This window comes from Neodiprion lecontei, chromosome 2, assembly GCF_021901455.1.
Source record: "Neodiprion lecontei isolate iyNeoLeco1 chromosome 2, iyNeoLeco1.1, whole genome shotgun sequence".
Taxonomy (NCBI): Eukaryota; Metazoa; Arthropoda; class Insecta; order Hymenoptera; family Diprionidae; genus Neodiprion; species Neodiprion lecontei.
This window is the reverse complement of record NC_060261.1, coordinates 15,594,557-15,603,055: the sequence shown is the minus strand read 5'-3', so window position 1 is coordinate 15,603,055 and position 8,499 is coordinate 15,594,557.

Here is an 8,499-nt window from a genome sequence, read left to right as displayed (position 1 = left end):
CTCTTGGGTCAGCTGACTAGCAGGCGATGGTCAGGACGCTTTCTTGTCATGTAACGCTCGTCGTTGGTTAAAACATTGCACCAGAACACCTCAAAGAAGAACACCCTAGAGTTGCTTGGAGTACGTGAAAATGTTATAATAGAAGATAGCTGTGGGTACAGATGCTGAAAATTGCTCCGCTATAGCTCGATCGTATCGTTTTATCAACGGTTCTCGCATCGTCTCTATCAATATATTATCCCGAATAATCGTAGTGCTCGATTCGTCTTCTGTGAAGAGATCTTTAAAGTCGTCGTATGATATCGCTACGAGTAAGTGCGTCGTTCACTAAATTCGTCATTACGCGCTTGGAGCTCGTTTTTGTTTTGTTTAATATTCTTTTCAAATTCAGATCGTAATACAGCATCGCTTGTCGTATTCACATCTGAATGCACTTCCTCAGAAATATAATACTCGTTCTCTTTTTAACCCGAATCAATTCGAGAAATTCTAACATTAGCTAACGACTGCGACTTAGAAATGTCGATTAGCTCGATCATCCCCGTGGGAAGACGTCCACCGCCAACCACCGCAACAACCTCTGAGCACCTCCAACCACCGTCAACCACCTCCGACCACCTTCGTCATCCTCGTCCCCGTCCTCCTACTCCTCCTCCTCTGCCCCACCCCCCTCGTCATCCTCGTCGTCATCGTCCTTCTCGACCACTGCCGATCACTTCTAACCGCCACCAAACACCTGCCACCTCCGAACACCTCCTACCATCTCCGTCCACCTCGTACCACCCCCTACCACCTCCAACCACCTCCGGCTACCTCCTACCACCTCCTACCACTTCCGAACACCTCCTAACATCTCCGACCACCTTCATCCTCTTCGTCCCCCTGCTCCGCCATATATTCTATAACATTAATATTCATAATTATTCTAACAACTTTTCATTTGCTCTCTCGATCTTGAATTTTCGTAGGCATAGAATCGAAACGCTGTTTTAGCTAGTCGCAAGTCAAGTATCTACGTTCGGTAGAGAAGCAGAATTATTCTTCGGAAAGTGTTCCTATGAAAAAAAATTCAGAGTAACTGTAATACATCACGGATGCGCCAATTTTGATCGAGATGAAATGGATGCTCCGTATACGAGACAGTATATAACGCAATGGCCTGATTTAAAGACCTCAAAAGGTGATTGTCGGCGTTTATTTTTTGATAGGGAGAGATAGAACGAAGCTTCTTAAAACTTCGAGTGTATTTTAACACACATTTGAAAAGTACAGGCAAAAATTTTTATCATCCAACTGTCGCAGAACGGCAGCGTTATTAGCGGACCCGTGAACTGAAGAATATATCTTGAGTCAACGGCTGACCATCGAAGGGCCTTGCCTTCTTCTCTGAAGGGTGAAAACTAAAATCATTATATATCATATCATATCATCATAAATCATCATACATCATACATAGTATTAAAGTTCGAAACCAAAGTTTGGATGTTCCAATCTTCGGATGTTCAGAAAGTGACGTCTTTTTTTTTCCTGACGTCATCGATCTATGTAGACGAAAATCAACTAGCCGAACAACCACGCAGTAGAGCGGACGTATGAGAATCGCGCTTCGTAGAATTCGAGTACCGAGTTCGAGTACCGGGTTCTCTACCTCCGTGGTTCCTGCACTCCGGGTCCGCTTCCTGGTGAAACTCGACTTCCGGGACAAGCGCTCCGTGGTTCCGGCGCTCCAGGTCGGATACCTGGTGAAACTCGACTTCAGGGACAAGCGCTCTGTAGTTCTGGCTATCCAGGTCCTTGACCTGATGACTTTTAACCTTCCGGACTAATTTTGAAGTTTACAAGTTTGATTATTGAAAACATCATGTTTTGTACTATCAAACCAATTTGCATGCTTCTAACATTTTGAATCCGAAAAATAAACCGAACGACCAGGATCAACAAATTGTAGTAGGTGAGTAGTCGGCATAGTATACATAGGAATACATGACACTGACGTCGTTTAATTACAGCTAAAATTGCTGTGTATCGGGTTTCAAATCTGTGAGGACTGATTTTTTTTTGTTGCGTTCTTATACTGAAAATATTTGTTACTATTCAAGGAATAATCCGAGGTGGTTATCAGTGGTTGTTGTAGGTGGTTGGCGGTCGTTGGAGTTGGACGAGGAGGAGGACGAGGAAGACGAGGAGAACAAGGTGGACGAGGAGGACGAGGATTTGTGCTCGGTGAGTAAAACATTTTTATAATATTTAATGCCAATTGTAATTATATTTCATCTGAAATATTTCAAATTTGTTATGTTTACAATAAATTATTTCAATTCATTTTTCGCGCAAGCACATATTCAGTAGCTATAAATGCGCTAATACAATTTATTATATTATCAATTAACTAATTATTTATATTAATTCTCACATAATATTTTTGATATGTTCTTATACTGAGAATATTAATTACTATTCCAGGTATAACCCGAGGTGGTTATCTCTATATCAGTGGTTGTTAGAGATGGTTGGCGGTGGTTGGAGGTGGTCGGAGGTCGACAAGGAGGAGGACGAGGAAAGCCGGCGTCCGAAGACAAGAGGCAAGGCTGTGGGCCCTCATGGCGGAGTCCCACTGATTATGCTTTGCAATTGTGTTGAATTGACGTTCATAATCTGCCAATGGAATCTTTCCATCAAAAATTGGCGGTTTTAAAGGATAAAAGGGTTTATCGTTAATCTGAGAAGAAACCCCAGGAAATCTTGAATTATTTAATTGACTTAAATGAGAATAACGAGGTTGAACCTGAGACAGAAGCTCGGAAAAGCCGACCTCATTATTTACTGTTGTTCTACAAATTGGGGATTCATCTATTCCCCTAATAAAAGGCACAGACCTTGAGTCTCGAACATCCTGGAACGGTCCTGGATGTTGGACCTCCCGAACAGCGGGAACGGGAACAGGAGAGGGAACAGGAGAGGGAAGCGGAATAACGACTCTGGAACCTCGAGGGGTGACGGCCGGTTCTCCTGAGCCGTTCACCTGATGGACAGCCTGAAGAGCTGCCACAGTCGTCCGGAACAGTTCATGAAGACTGGTCTCGGATCGTTCTTGAGCTTCTCTATCAAGCCTCCGCTGCTCCAACTGGGAGGCAAGTTCCCTTTCTCGTTGTTCTCGTTGATTGACGAGTTCTTGCTTTCGCTGCTCTTGTTGATCAAGAAGCAGCTGAAGAAGTTGCTGTTGATGACGTTCAGCGGCTTCTCGTTGTTGGGACATGATCTTCAGCAGATCAATCTGAGAGACCGCCGAAGGAATTGGAAGAGGGTCCACTAAAAGTGATGAGATTGTCTCGGGGACCCGCGGATTTTCCATAATGAAAGGTTCTTTTCCGCCACTTTCCCTTCGACGAGAGCGTGTCATTCGACTATTGCTCATAGTTGAAGTTCGCGCAATGAATTGACTCGAATGAAAATAAACTCAAGATCCCGCTTCTGACACCAATGTAACGTTCTTTGACGTTACGGAAATAAATATGGATCCGCGAGTTTAATTATCAAGTCAAAATCAAGAGCGTGAATAAAATGTTGTGAAAAAAGCTTTAATTGCGTAATATGTGTTTCTCGTTTAGAGTCTGAAACAAGACTGTTTTTACAATAATGTTGGTTGACGCAGAAACCTTATTCTTTTGAAAGACATAAGAGGTTTATAAACGTCTTTTATCTATGATGACTACTAGATCATTAAAAGGGGGCAAAACGGGTGATTTCACCCTTTGTAACAATACATAGGGGTTAGCCTTACTTTTGCTTCATTTTTGAAGCTGAAAGTTTTTGGTCTGAGATTCGAGTGAAATGACCCTCACCTGACTAATTGGACCTTCAGGACCTCAGAAAACGCAGCGAAAAGAGCGTAATACCAACAGGAGAGAAACGGCGAGCGAGAAAGCACCTGCTGAAAGATGTCGAAAACACGGGTTGTCGTTTTTTGGCTGTAACTTTTGATGCGTTGATCGCAGCGTATTGAGACTGCGCGGAATCGACTTCTGTCGCAAAATTACTTCGGAATAGTGCGTGGAAGAATTCATTCCAGCACTATTCAAAATCGCGAAAATTTTCGCCAAAAATGCAAAGGGGTTAGCCTTACTTTTTCTTCGATTTTGGAGCCAGAAAATTTTGGTCCCGGATGTGATTCGAATGACCCTCACCAGACTAATTGGACCCTCAGGAACTCAGAAATCACAGCAAAAAGTGCGTAGGACCAACAGGAGAGAAACGGCGAGCGAAAAAGCACCTGCTGAAAAATGTCGAAAACACAGGTTCTCGTTTTTTAGCTGTAACTTTTAATGCGTTGATCGCAGCGTATTGGGACTGCGCCCAATCGATTTCTCTCGCAAAATTACGTCGGAATAGTGCGTAAGAGAATTTATTCCAGCACTTTTAAAAATCGCGATAATTTTCGCCAAAAATGCAAAGGGGTTAGCCTTACTTTTTCTTCATTTTTGGAGCCAAAAATTTTTGGTCTCAGATTCGATTTGAATGACCCTTACCTGACTATATGGACCGTCAGGAACTCAGAAAACGCAGCAAAAAGAGCGTGGGAGCAAGAGGAGAGAAATGGCGAGCAAAAAAGCACCTGCTGAAATATGTCGAAAACTCAGGTTCTCGTTTTTTGGCTGTAACTTTTGATGCGTTGATCGCAGCGTATTGGGACTACGCCCAATCGATTTCTCTCGCAAAATTACGTCGGAACAGTGCATCAAAGAATTGAGTCCAGCATTTTTTTAAATCGTTGAAATTTCCGTCAGAAGTCTAACGTGGTTAAGTTGAATTTCTTTCGTGATTTTCAGAGCAAAGAACATTTCGACTCGTTAGCTGACTCGTTAACTGAAGAATGAATCTTTGGTCCACGCCTGGCGATCGAAGGGCCAAGCCGCTTCAGTCTGCAATTGGCAGGAAAGATAAAGTGCGTATTTCTTGTCTGGAATGTGAGAACTGAAATCATTATACGTCATATCATATCATCATACATCTTACATCTTACATCATACATCGTACATCATACAACGTACATCATACATCATCATACATAGTATTAAAGGTCGAAACCAAAGTTTGGAAGTCGGATGTTCAGAAAGTGACGTCACCAATTCAAAATCAGCTAGCCGAATTCCTCAGTCTGGAAACAACCGCGCAGTAGAGCGGACGGATGAGAGTCGCGCTCCGCAAATTTCGAGTACCGGGTTCTCAACCTTCCGGATCCCGCGCTTCGGGTCCGCTACGTATTTCGAGTACCGGGTTCTCAACCTCCCGGATCCCGCGCTTCGGGTCCGCTACGCGGTGAAACTCGACTTCCAGGATAAGCGCTCCGTGGTTCCCGGTTCATGTTTACAATAAATTATTTCAATTCGTTTTTCGCGCAACCCCAAATTCGGTAGCTGTCAGTCCGCTAATAAAATTTCTCGACTTCCAGGATAAGCGCTCCGTGGTTCCTGGTTCATGTTTACAATAAATTATTTCAATTCGTTTTTCGCGCAAGCCCAAATTCAGTAGCTGTCAGTGCGCTAATAAAATTTCTATAACTTTACAATCTTCTCATAATCTTTTTGGTAAAATACGTCGATAAAAAAATTATATCAAACCTTAGACATTATTTTTGATTTGTTCTCACGCTGAAAATATTTATTAGTATTCGAGGTATAACTCGAGGTGGTTGGCGGTTTTCGTTGGAGGTTGTTAGGGGTGGTTGCGGGTAATCTCGGTGATTCAGGAGGAGGGGGACGAGGATTTGTGCTCGGTGAGTAAAACACTTTTATAATATTTCATGGCAATTGTAATTATATTTTATCTAAAATATTTCAAACTTGTCATGTTTACATTAAATTATTTCAATTCATTTTTCGCGCAAGCACAAATTCAGTAGCTATGAATAAGCTCATACAATTTATTATATTATTAATTAATTAATTAATATTCTTATAATATTTCATGGCAATTGTAATTATGTTGTATTTAAAATTTTTCAAACTTGTCATACTTACAATAAATTATTTCAATTCGTTTTTCGCGCAAGCACAAATTCAGTAGCTATGAATAAGCTTATACAATTTATTATATTATTAATTAATTAATTAATATTCTTATAATATTTCATGGCAATTGTAATTATGTTGTATTTAAAATTTTTCAAACTTGTCATACTTACAATAAATTATTTCAATTCGTTTTTCGCGCAAGCACATGTTCAGTAGCTATGAATAAGCTCATACAATTTATTATATTATTAATTAATTAATTATTTACATTAATTCTTACATAATAGTTTTGATGTGTTCCTATACTGAAAATATGTATTACTATTCCAGGTATAACCCGAGGTGGTTGGTGGTGGTTGGCGGTGGTTGGAGGTGGCTGGAGGTGGACGAGGAGGAGGACGAGCTGGACGAGGAAGAGGACGAGGTGGACGAGGAGGAGGCGGAGTGGGTCGTGGGAGAGTGGGGGCAGGAAAGGGTCGGGGCAGGGAAGGGGGAGAGGTGGGAAGGGAAGGGAAGGGAAGGGAGGTTGGGAGGGTGGGAGGGAGGAGAGGGAAGGGTTGGGCGGGTGGGAGGGGGGCGGGAGGGCGGGAGGGCGGGAGGGAGGGAGGGAGGGAGGTAGGGAGAGCGGGAAAGGGCGGGCGGGGGGGGTGTTCTGCTCTATTAACTTAACGGGCTCGCACCGACATCCGTCCTCCACTCCCTCCCTCCCTCCCTCCCTCCCGCCCGCCCTCCCTCCTTCCCTCCCGCCCGCCCTCCTCCCTCCCGCCCGCCCCTTCCCTCTCCTCCCTCCCGCCCTCCCTTCCCTTCCCTTCCCTTCCCTTCCCTTCCCTTCCCGTCCCTTCCCTTCCCTTCCCACCTCTCCCCCTTCCCTGCCCCGACCCTTTCCTCCCCCCACTCTCCCACGACCCACTCCGCCTCCTCCTCGTCCAGCTCGTCCTCCTCCTCGTCCACCTCCAGCCACCTCCAACCACCGCCAACCACCACCAACCACCTCGGGTTATACCTGGAATAGTAATACATATTTTCAGTATAGGAACACATCAAAACTATTATGTAAGAATTAATGTAAATAATTAATTAATTAATAATATAATAAATTGTATGAGCTTATTCATAGCTACTGAACATGTGCTTGCGCGAAAAATGAATTGAAATAATTTAATGTAAACATGACTAGTTTGAAATATTTTAGATAAAATATAATTACAATTGCCATGAAATATTATAAAAGTGTTTTACTCACCGAGCACAAATCCTCGTCCTCCTCGTCCTTCTCCTCGTCCACCTCCGACCACCTTAAACCACCACGAACAACCACCGATAACCACCTCAGGTTATACCTTGAATAGTAATAAATATTTTCAGTATAAGAACACATCGAAAATATTGTGTAAGGTTTAATATAATTGAGTAATTGATTAATTAATTAATTAATAATATAATAAATTGTATAAGCTTATTCATAGCTACTGAATTTGTGCTTGCGCGAAAAACGAATTGAAATAATTTATTTTAAGTATGACAAGTTTGAAAAATTTTAAATACAACATAATTACAATTGCCATGAAATATTATAAGAATATTAATTAATTAATTAATAATATAATAAATTGTATAAGCTTATTCATAGCTACTGAATTTGTGCTTGCGCGAAAAACGAATTGAAATAATTTATTGTAAGAATGACAAGTTTGAAAAATTTTAAATACAACATAATTACAATTGCCATGAAATATTATAAGAATATTAATTAATTAATTAATAATATAATAAATTGTATGAGCTTATTCATAGCTACTGAATTTGTGCTTGCGCGAAAAATGAATTGAAATAATTTAATGTAAACATGACAAGTTTGAAATATTTTAGATAAAATATAATTACAATTGCCATGAAATATTATAAGAATATTAATTAATTAATTAATAATATAATAAATTGTATGAGCTTATTCATAGCTACTGAATTTGTGCTTGCGCGAAAAATGAATTGAAATAATTTAATGTAAACATGACAAGTTTGAAATATTTTAGATAAAATATAATTACAATTGCCATGAAATATTATAAAAGTGTTTTACTCACCGAGCACAAATCCTCGTCCTCCTCGTCCTTCTCCTCGTCCACCTCCGACCACCTTAAACCACCACGAACAACCACCGATAACCACCTCAGGTTATACCTTGAATAGTAATAAATATTTTCAGTATAAGAACACATCGAAAATATTGTGTAAGGTTTAATATAATTGAGTAATTGATTAATTAATTAATTAATAATATAATAAATTGTATAAGCTTATTCATAGCTACTGAATTTGTGCTTGCGCGAAAAACGAATTGAAATAATTTATTGTAAGTATGACAAGTTTGAAAAATTTTAAATACAACATAATTACAATTGCCATGAAATATTATAAGAATATTAATTAATTAATTAATAATATAATAAATTGTATGAGCTTATTCATAGCTACTGAATTTGTGCTT